Source organism: Pteronotus mesoamericanus, unplaced genomic scaffold, assembly GCF_021234165.1.
Source record: "Pteronotus mesoamericanus isolate MK-2021 breed Mesoamerican mustached bat unplaced genomic scaffold, CSHL_Meso_final contig_20, whole genome shotgun sequence".
NCBI lineage: Eukaryota > Metazoa > Chordata > Mammalia > Chiroptera > Mormoopidae > Pteronotus > Pteronotus mesoamericanus.
The window spans coordinates 978439-989698 of record NW_026555085.1 but is presented as its reverse complement, the minus strand read 5'-3'; the positions used below and the strand labels follow the sequence as shown (position 1 = coordinate 989698).

The 11260-nt window shown below is 38.9% G+C and overlaps 1 protein-coding gene across 2 annotated transcripts in view; it reads left to right on the top strand.

Moving 5' to 3' along the window:
* The window catches only part of TRIM26 (tripartite motif containing 26), a 116378-nt gene that overhangs the window by 435 nt on the left and 104683 nt on the right, over nucleotides 1-11260 (top strand). Inside the window, exon 1 of one of the 2 annotated variants that reach the window (XM_054569002.1) lies at nucleotides 292-430. The exons of the other annotated variant lie outside the window; for it this stretch is intronic. The gene's annotated coding sequence lies outside the window, so the exon portion shown is untranslated. Of the gene's footprint in view, nucleotides 1-291; nucleotides 431-11260 lie in introns of those variants that run through there. 2 annotated transcript variants of the gene reach the window in all.

The following is an 11260-nucleotide window of genomic DNA, read 5'->3' as shown; positions in this document are numbered from 1 at the left end:
GAGGGCCGCGCATGCGCGTGGCTGAGCTCTGAAGCCCATTGCCCGCAAGGCGCCGCCGGGAGCGTGTGGCAAGGCTTTCCCGTCCGGGTGCGGCTAGGACATGGGGGCTGGGGCTAGGCTGGGCTCGGCTGGTTTCGTGTGGTGCTGAGAGCCGCAGGGGCAGGGCGGGTGGTGAACTTTGGACTACAGTTATTCTCCGCATGCCAGTCCTGGGAAAAAGGTGGCTGGTTGAGGCGGCAGCCACTTACGTGGCTGATCTGCTGGTCTCAATGAGTACGTCACTTCCGACTACTTTAGAATTACCCTTATACCATTATGGGAGTGAATTCTTTCAGCCGTGGGCTTCAGGTGCTTCTCGCCGTATCCCTGCTAGGCGAGCACTGAGGAAATGATCTTCGTTTCTGCTGGAGTGGGAACCCCGAGAGAGCTGGTACTGCAAATCTGCTGCTCACCTTTGTATACTCAGTTCGTCGCTCCGCGTGACAGCAAGCGTCCTGAATGCCCTTTAGCTGCATGCGAGCCAAGGCACGTTCTTTTTACTGCTAGGGATGTGACTTGAGTTTCTCCCGGGAGTAGATAGTGCTTGTGTGGACTCCAGTGCAATCTTGTGACCTTTCTGCTGGAAGCTTCGCAGGGCTGTGACTTTGGAGAAAAAGGGTGTGACGGGAGGAGCTCGGGCTAGGAGTGTGGGACCCTGCTGGTTCAGAAGGCAGCTTGCCCAGCCTTCTCTACCCCAACACTTGGCGTGCAAAGTGCTGACTGAAAGAGAGGAGCAAATTTCGGTGTATCCTGCGAGGGCAATCGCCAGTGGCCCAGAGTGTTCCTGTGTAAGTTGTGATGCTGTTTACAAACACTGCGGTATTTAGCCTCCTATCCTGGGAGCCAGACACTGTTTAATTGCAGAAAATATTCAGATGTGCAGGTTATAAAGATTTTTGGTCATACATGCTAAATACAGTTGGTCTACTTTTTCTTTACTGTTCTTTACTTTTTGTTCACTTCGGTAGCCAGTCATTGGAGAGGTTTAAACTTAATTAAATTACATTTATTAACCTTTCCCTTCCTCATTGCTGTTGGACCATTAGGGATTGTAGCAGCAGTACTTGTTCTAGTTCACAAAATGCCTCAGTGCTAAGGTAGGGTGACTGGGCAGTCAGCCTCTTTATCCTGGCTTTGGAAGCAGTGACAAGTGTTTTAATGTTGATTTAAACCAAGGGATTTCCAACACAGTAATATACAAAAGTGAATTATAATAATGGGATGGTTTTTGAAATGAAATGAAAATTTATAAACATACTTTTTTAGAAGTGTATTTTATTGATTATGCTATTACAGTTGTCCCTTTTTTTTCTCACCTTTCTCCCCTCTGCCCTGCACCACTCCTCCCTGCAGTATCCCTCCCACCCTTAGTTCACCTCCATGGGTCGTACATATAAGTTCTTTAGCTTCTCCACTTCCTATGCTATTCTTAACCTCCCCCTATTGTGTGCCTACCAATTATGCTTCTTATTCCCTGTACCTTTTCCTCTGTTCTCACCCCTTCCCCTCCCTGCTGATAACCCTCCATGTGATCTCCAGTTCTATTGTTTTGTTCCTGTTCTAGTTCTTTGCTTTGTTTGTTTTTGTTTTTTAGGTTCAGTTGTTGATAGTTGTGAGTTTTTTGTGGTCATTTTACTGTTCATAGTTTTGATCTTCTTTTACTTAGATAACTCCCTTTAACATTCATAGAGTAAGATCTTGATGATGATGGACTCCTTTAACTTTACATGTTATCTGCCCTTCCATTCTAAGTGATAGCTTTGCTGGATAGAGTAATCTTGGATGTAAGTCTTTGCGTTTCATGACTTCGAATACTTCTTTTCAGCCTCTTGCCTGTAAAGTTTCTTTTGAGAAATCAGCCAATAGACTTATGTAACTTCTTTGTAGGTAACTGTCTTATTTTCTCTTGCTGCTTTTAAGATTCTCTCTTTATCTTTAATCTTGGGTAATTTAATTATTATGTGTCTTGGTGTGTTTTTCCTTGGATCCAACTTCTTAGGGACTCTTTGCACTTCATGGATTTGCATGTCTATTTCCTTTGCCAGACTGGGGAAGTTTTCATTCATTATTTTTTTTCAAATAAGTTTTCAATTTCTTGCTCTTCCTCTTCTCCTTCTGGCACCCCTATGATTCAGATGTTGGAATGTTTAAAGTTGTCCCAGAGGTTCCTCATTTTTTTGAATTCTTGTTTCTTCATCATATTCCAGTTGAATGTCTATTTCTTCCTTCTGTTCCAAATTGTTGATTTGAGTTCCAGTTTCCTTCTTTTTACTGTTGGTTCCCTGTTTATTTTTCTTTATTTCACTTTGTATAGCCTTCACTTCTTCCTTTATTTTGTGGCTGTACTCAGTCATTTCTGTGAGTATCCTGATTACTAGTGTGTGTTATTTTTTAAAATGAAACATTTTTTAAAAAGATTTTTATGTATTTATTTTTAGAGAGAGGGGAAGGAAAGGAGAAAGGGAGAGAAACATTAATGTATGATTTCCTCTCAGGCGCCACCAACTGGGGACCTTGCCTGGCCTGCAACCAAGGCATTTGCCCTAACTGGGAATCGAAATTGTGACCCTTTGGTTCTCAGGGTAGTGCCCAGTTCACTGAGCCACACCAGCCAGTGTTGATTACCAGTGTTTTGAACTCTGCTTCTGATAGGGTGGCTATCTCCTCGTCTAGTTCTTTTCCTGGAGTTTTGATCTGTTCTTTTGTTTGGGCCATTTTTCTTTGTCTCAGTGTACCTGTTACATTGTAAGGGGAGGATCCTTAGGTATTTACCAGGGCGGAGAAACCCACTTTGTTTCTTTGTGATGCTATATGTCGGGGAGGGGTCAGAGAGGGAACAATGCTGCTTGCTCCCCGGTCAGTCACTTCCCCTGCTACCCACAAATCAATTGGGCCCTTCTGGGTAGGTGGGTTTGTGTATGTTCTAGGACCCCATGGATCCCTCCAGCTGACTCTCCTGTGAGACTGGGAGTTTCTCCTGCTGCCACAACCCCAAAGATTTTTACAGCCAGTGGTTTTGAGACTTTATTTCCCTGTACTAGAACCCTGGGTTGTATAGTCTGTGTTGCTCCCCACTTGTTTCTTCCAGTTTATCCGCAAGTGAATGTGGGACTACCTGGTCCACCAGCTGCCACCTTGCCGCACTTTCTCTCTGCCCTGGCTGCCCTTCTCTGCCCCTCCTACAAGTCTGGATGAATGTTTCTTCTCTGAGTCCTTGGTTGTTGGACTCCCATACAGTTTGATTTTCTGGCAGTTCCTGCAGTTCTGGTTGTTTTTTTGTTTTTGAATTGGTTCTTGTCCTTGTTTTGGTTGTGTGAGGAAGCAAAGCATATCTACCTATACCTCCATCTTGTCTGGACGTCCTATAAACATACATTTTTAATATTGTTTTTATTTTAGGAAAGGAGAATAGAAGATGACCTAAAATTAGTGACTCATATAGAGAAAATGGGTATATTAGTAATGCAGGTTAGAAAACTGATGGAGATCATGTATGGTGAATTGAGGTGGAGAGGGTTCAACTGTCCAAATTTCTGAGATTCTTATTTATAAAAAGACAAGGCATCTAATTCCCTCTATCTCCTTTTTTCCTTTTTTTATTAATAATACAAAATTTCAAAGAAAGACAGTCTTTACTTTGGGCTTTTTATACTTTATACTGTCTTCTATCCTTTTAGTTCAGTAACAGAGCTACTCATTCTTTTTCAAGTCTGTTATTCATTGTGTAGACATAATTTATTCAGCCATTTTATTTAGAGTACACATTTAGGTTCTAAATAAAGTCTGTAGTGAACATACTTGTACATTTCTTTTTCCCCCAGTTTTATTGAGATATAATTGACATTCAACATTTTATCAGTTTAAGGTGTGCAATATAATGATTTAATATATTTGCACATGTATGTTTACATTGTCATGTCATGTATTAGAAGGACAGATTTCTGGAAGTTGGGCTGCTGGGTAAAAAGGCATGGAAGTTTAAACGTCTAATAGAGTCTTCTAGTTTCTTTTCCGTAATGTTGTAGCTGTTTATGCCCACACCAGCATAGGGAGATACTCTGTTTTCCTACTGTGGAGCCAGTACTGATATTATCAAATGCAAAAAATTTTGGTAATAGTTTCCATTGAACATTTTTAATGATTGCATAATTGATATGTTCTGTAGGGGCCATAACATTTTTCAACCTTTTGTCAGCAGAGGGACATTTACACTAAGTCCTGTTGAATGTTACTAACTTAGTTTCCTTTTTTCTTTTTTCTTTTTTTTGCTGCTGCATAAACAGTGTTACAATACAGATTCTTTGAACATATGTCAATATGTGTAATAGGTTTATTATTGTAGGAAAGGTACCTGTGTTGAAGGATATCATGGTAATTCTGATTTTAATGGTTATTGCCATACTTGTTTTTCAGAAGCTTGTTATTCTTTACATTTTCCTTGGCAGCAGTGCACGAGCTTGTCCCTTTCCCACATCCCCTTCCCTTCCCCACATCCTCAGTAGAGATATTCTCTATGTTTTAATTTTTTTCCAGCCAGTATAGATGTCTTAGTTACTTGAATTGAATTTTCTCTTCCTTAGTAATTTAGAGCAGTGTTCTCCAGCCTTTTTGGCACCAGGGACCTAGTTTGTGAAAGACAAGTTTTTCCATAGACAGGAGTGGGAGAGGGGGTAATTTTTTCAGGATCATTCAAGCCCGTTACATTTATTGTGTTCTTTATTTCTATTATTATTACATTGTGAGATATAAAGAAATAATTATACAGCTCCTCATAATGCAGGACAGGAGGCAGAGCTCAGGTGGTAATGTGAGTGACGGGGAGTGGTTGTAAATATAGATAAAGCTTTGCTTCATTTAGACTTAGTGTAAATGTCCCTCTGCTGACGATATAGAATGGCTTGCCTGCCATTCACCTGCTGTGCAGCCCAGTTCATAATGGGCCATGGACCAGTACTGTGGCTTGGGGACCCCTGATTTAGACTACCTTTTTTATATTTTTATTACTTGTTCTTCTCTGCATTTCCAATCCTGCCCTTTGCCCCTTTTCCTGTTGGTTTGTTTTGTTTTTTAATCAATTTCTACATATCCATGTGCACGTGACAATGTTGTTCTTATTAAGAAATCCATCCTGACCTCAGATTCTAATGTATATTCCTAGGTTCTCTTATACTACTTTTTTTAAAAAATCTTCACCTGAGGATATTTTTTGATTGCTCTTTTTAGAGAGGGAGGGAGGGAAGGAAAACATTTATGTGAGAGAGAAACATCTATTGGTTGCCTCCCATACACAATCATATTTGACTGGACTGGGGATTGAACCTACAACCTAGGTGTGAGCCCTGACCAGGAATTGAACCTGCAGTCTTTTGGTGTATGGGACGATGCTCCAACTAACTGAGCCGCACTGGTCAAGGCTCTCTTAGTCATTTTAAGTATCTCTTTTTAAAAATATGTAAAGGGAAGATTTTTATTTTTTTTTTTAGAGCAGTGCTGCCCATCAGAAATCTAAACCACTTAAGTCTTCTATTTGTGACTGCGTTAAAAAAAGTAAAAAGAAACAGGTGAAATTAAATTTACCAACTTAACCATTATATTATTATTTTTACATGTAATTAATTTTAAATAATCGTTAATGAGATATTTTATGTTCTTTTTTCATACTCTTTGAAATCTGATGTATATTGTACTTATATCACACCTCAGTCAGACTAAGCATATTTTAGGTGTTTAGTGGCCACATGTTGGCTCATGGTTACTGTATTGATCAGGACTCATTAGATGGATTAGGTGAATGGATAGTTGTGCCAACTCCATTTATTTAAAAAAAAAAATCTTTTTTTTTTAAACTGAATTGAAGTACCCCACTTGCCATACGTGAAATTTTTTTATAGTGAGATGTATTTCTGGATTTTTGATTCTATATTTTAATCCTCTCATCTATAAATCTGTTCTTACAGCAACACCACAAATTTTATTTCATTGACTTTTATTCTTATTTGTTTTTGGACATGTATTCCATATAAGCTCTGAAATAATTTTCACTATTTTCTCTCCTCAAGGACCAAAAACTTGTGGTTCCTCACCCCCCAAAAAAGCATTAAATATATAACTTATTTTGGGTAAAGTTGGCATTTTTTAAATATTGTCTTCCCATCCAAGAATGTGGTTTGCTTTCCATTTGTTCAGGTCTTGTTTTATCTCTTCAATAAAATCTTACAGTTTTCTTCATACAGATTCTATTACCTCTTGCTATTATAAGTGGAGATTTCTGTCCAGTTTCTAATAAGCAAATCATGTGCTTTATTGCTTGAGTAAAGAAGAAATAATTGATATTTGACCCTTTCTCATGATCTCTTACTGGTAATAGTAAACTTTTTCAAACTGTAGAGTGCATTGAAGTATTACTAACACTCCATGATTCCAAGTTTCCCCAGGTAATTCTTATGAATTTGGCTGGAGAAGCACTTTTGAGATCTGCTAATCTGTGTGCTAAAGATTCTCAAAATTTATTTCCAGTTTACCTTTCCTGAAACTCAGATACTTGGAGCTCAGCATGTGCAATATTGAACGCAGGATCTACTCACAAGAACAAAAGAGATGACTTGTTTTCATTTTCTGGCCAAGTTCTAGTCCACTCAGTCTTAGAGAACAAAACCTGGGATTTTTCCCTTTCACCCTTCGCAACCAATTTGTTGCTGAGTTCTTAGAATTCTTTCAGCTACTTCGCTTTATCTCCCTGCCCCTTTTGTCCTTTTCCAGGTCAAGCACAGGTTGATTTTCTCCTTCCACTGTTCAGAGCTCTTTAGTTCCTTTAGGATTATGTTACACTCCTTGGCATAGCACATACAGCACCATATATGCAGTGTGGCCCCTCCACTTCTTTGTGCCGCGTGTACCTGCCATTCTGAGCTTTCCATAGTTCCCCAAACACTGATTCAGTTCTTACCATTTAAAACTTTATACAGGCTTCATTTCTCTAATTCATAACTGGTTATTTGGACTTCTCAGGCTCTCACAGCACACATACATGCACCTCCACCCCAACCTTGTTTTTTTTTAATGTGTCTGTAAGAATAAAAATGGGCTTTTATCTTTTTTCTTTTTGATTCCAGAGGGAGAGAAAGGGAGAGAGTAAGAGAGAGTGAGAGGGGTTGGGGGCGTTCAGGGGGTGGGGAGACATTGATCACTTACTTTTTGTATGTGCCCCAACTGGGGAGTGAACCTGCAACCCAGACTTGTGTCCTGACTGGGAATGGAACCTGCGACCCTTTGATTTATGGGATGATGCTCCAAACAGCTGAGCTACATTGGCCAGGGCTGAAGTTTTATCTTTATACTTAGTAACCTAATATATTTTATTACACATGTGCTCAATAAATGTAGTATGAATTCTCCAAGTTTACAATCCCTCTTTCCCATAGAAATTAGCAATAAAATGTTTAAAATAAGAAGGAGCACAGTGCTTTTTCTTCAGGAGCAGTAAGAGATTAGAGAAGGAATTTTCTTTTTACTTTACTGTTTCCTGCCTAGGAAACAATGAGGAATAGAGTGGGTGTCACAGCTCTATCAACGAAAGCAGACCGTCTCAGCCAGCAAGGCCTGTGGCTTTTCTGCCCAGCATTACATTGCTTTTCTTTTTTGTGTGGATATCTGGCCTCTTTCGTTCTAGAACTTCTGCCATTATATTATACCTCTGAGCGTGGAGCTTTAGCACCTTGTAATATTCTCAGTTGTTCTTTTGCCCCACCCCATACTGTAATTCTTTTAACTCAATAAGATTGTAAGTCACTGACTTAAAAAATATTAATAGTATTGTTTATAATTTTAAATATAGATAGTATAGGTCCTTTTTGCAGATTTTGTTGCGTCATAATTAAATGTTGAATTCCAGTATATATAGGAGGTCACTCCTTGTTTGTCAGTAGCAAAGAAAGGAAAATGAAAAATTTGTTAGTTCTTTTTATTTTAGGACCAAAGTAAATAACATCCTCCTTTCACCCTGCCAGTTTCAAACGAGAGATACAGAAGTCAGACATTAAAATACCACATTTATTAGTTTTTCGAAGCTCTAGTTGGAGGGAATAGCCCCGAAATAGCTAGTTGACTTGCTTACCCTTCCTTTAATTGAACTTGCCACCCAACATTTGAGGTCTACTCTCCCCCACCACTGACCCCACCTCCTGCCTCCATCAGAACTTATAGCTAAGCTTCTGTGTGCTGGGAGGAGATGAGAAACATCACCCCCTCTACACTCAGGTTTGAGGAGGAAAAAGGCAGGAAGCTGGGCTAGGCATTCTCAACTTCTACTCCAAACCCTGCTAGTTAGGTCAGGTGTTACAAGGCCAGGGGATAGGGATAGAGGGTGGTTTGAGGGGAATCTCTTCTCAAGGAAACCATGAGAATGAAGAGTATTTGTTTCCCCTAATTACGTTAAAACTAAATACAAGTAGGTGGGTAGGTAGATACAGATATATAGATAACTTTTTAAAAAGGTTTTATTTATTTTTAGAGTCGGGGAAGGGAGGGAGAAAGGGAGGAAGAGAAACATTGATGTGAGAGAGAAGCATCTATGAGTTGCCTCTCGTATGTGCCCCAACTGGGACTGAACCCACAACCCAGGCATGTGCCCTGACTGGGAATCAAACAAGTGAACTTTCACTTTGTGGGATGAACCCAATCAACTGAGCCACACTGGTCAGGGCTATGAATTTCTTTAAATTATGAAATTAACACATTCAGAAAAGGCATAAAACTAAAAAGTGTAACACAAAGATATTTCTATTAAAAAATATCACTGTGTAACTACCACCCAGCTCAAGATATAGGACATTGTCAGCCCTTCAGAATCCCCCTCCCCCGAGCTTCCTCTTCATCACTACCCTCCCTCTGACAACAAGGCTGCCTTGATCTCTGGTTACTTATGTCCACGTTTTTCTTTATATAGATTTACCACCTCCTAAGTATGTGTCCCTAAACACTGTATACTACTTTAGTTTTTCCTGATTTATCATTATATAAAAAGGAATCACATGTTGAATTCCTATGTATGTACACTTTTGCTAACATTACATTTCTTATTCACCTGTTGTTGCTTGTAGGTATAGTTCATTTGTTTTTATTGCTATATTCACTTCATGAATATGCCAAGTTCTTTTCCTACTGTTGCTGATACACTCTGGGGTTCTTTGCTGAATTTTGGCTGGTATGAATAGTTATGTATGTATTTTACATGGCTTTCTTACAGTTTGAATAATTCTAGGAGTGGAATTGCTAGATCATTGGTAAAGCCTATGTTCATCTTTAGTAGATAATTCCACATCATTTCCTGGAGAGGCTTTTCAGTTTACTGTAGCCCTACTGTCATTGCCTCACATTCTCATCAACATTTGATATTATCAGACTTGAATGTTATTTATTTTTATTGAGTATTGTCATGGTGTCACTTTTTAAATTTTAATTCCCATCATTACACATGAAGTCAAATACCTTCTCTTATGCTTATAGACCATTTGATACGTCTATTCTGCCCATTTTTTTTTTCTGTTGAGTTGTTGGCCTTTTTCTTATGAAATTCTTTCTTTTCTCTGATTTTGTCAAGATACTTTGACATACATCGCTGTATAAGTTCAAGGTGTATAGCATAATGAGTTGACTTACATATATTGATAAAATGTTATTATAGTAAGTTTAGTTAACATCCATTATCTCATACAGGTCCAAAAAATTTTTTTTTTCATGATGAGAACTCTTAGGATTTACTCTCTTAACAACTCTAATATATACCATTGTGTATAGTTATGTAGTCCTAATATTGTACATTATATCCCTAGGACTTAACTTATCTAATAATTTGAAGTTTTTTTCCTGTGACTACCTTTATCCAAGTCCCCCACTCCTGACCCTGCCTCTGGTAACCACAAGTTTGATCTCTTTTCTATGAGTTTGTGTTTTTTCCTTATATGTGCTCTACATATAAGTGAGATGATACAGTATTTCTCCTTCTGACTTACTTCATTTATAATGCCCTCAGGTTTCATCCATGTTGTGGCAAATGGCAGGATTTCCTTCTTTATGGCTGAATAATATTCCATTGTGTATTATATACCACAGCTTTTTAAAAAGAATCCTCACCAGAGGATATGTTTTTATTGATTTCAGAGAGGAGAGGGCGGGGGGAGATACATTGCTGTGAGAAACATTGATCGGTTGCCTCCTATATGTACCCTGACCAAGGATTGAACCCACAATGTGGGTATGTGCCCTGACTGGTAATCGAACCTACAACCTTTTGTTGTATGGGGTGATGCTCTAACCAACTGAGCCACCTGGCCAGGGCTATATCACAGCTTCTTTATCTAATCTTCCATTGATGAACACTTAGGTTACTTCCATGTCTTGACTGTTTTAAGCAATGCTGCTATGAATGTTGGGGTGCAGATATCTCTTTGACATAGTGTTTTTGTCTCTTTGGAATATATTCCCAGAAGTGGAATCTTACTTTTTTCCATAGTGGCTGCACCAATTTACAATGGTGCATGAGGGTTCCCTTTTCTCCAACATTCTCACCAGTGCTTGTCATTTCTTATCTTTTTGGTAATAGGCATTTTAATAAGTATGAGGTGATATTGTGGTTTTGATTTGCATTTCTCTGATGATTAGTGATTGTGAGTGACTTTTCATGCACCTGGGCCTTTGAAAAAATGTCTATTCAGGTCCTTTGCCCATTTTTAAATTGGATTCTTTGTTGGATATATTTGTTTTTTGCTACTGAGTTGTATGAGTTCTAATTTGCATTATTATTCTGGTTCAGAATGGTGCCTTAGCTCTTTCTGTCACAGCTACATACCAGGCAACAGGTTGGAAGAAGAGGAAAACCAGTGTGCATCTCTCTCTGCTCATTTTTAAGGAAACTTTTTAGAAGTTTCACCCAACACTTCTGTAAACTCCAGGATACAAGATGACCATTCTCACTAAGCTTCAGCTGTTATCCATTCTGTGTTTAAGCCAGCCCTGGTTAAGTAGAAGACTCACCTTGGATTAAATGTTGTGGGAAATATGTTCTGCTCTTGTATTTCCTGCGGCATTTTTGCATTCACAACACTTTGGAATCAGATGTCTGCTTTTATTTTAGTTTTGACCCTTCTTTAAAGAAGACTTATGCTTGCTTTTAATTTCTTCAAAGGAAATTGTCTTGAGTTCCTGCAGGTCTCTACCTAAGTGT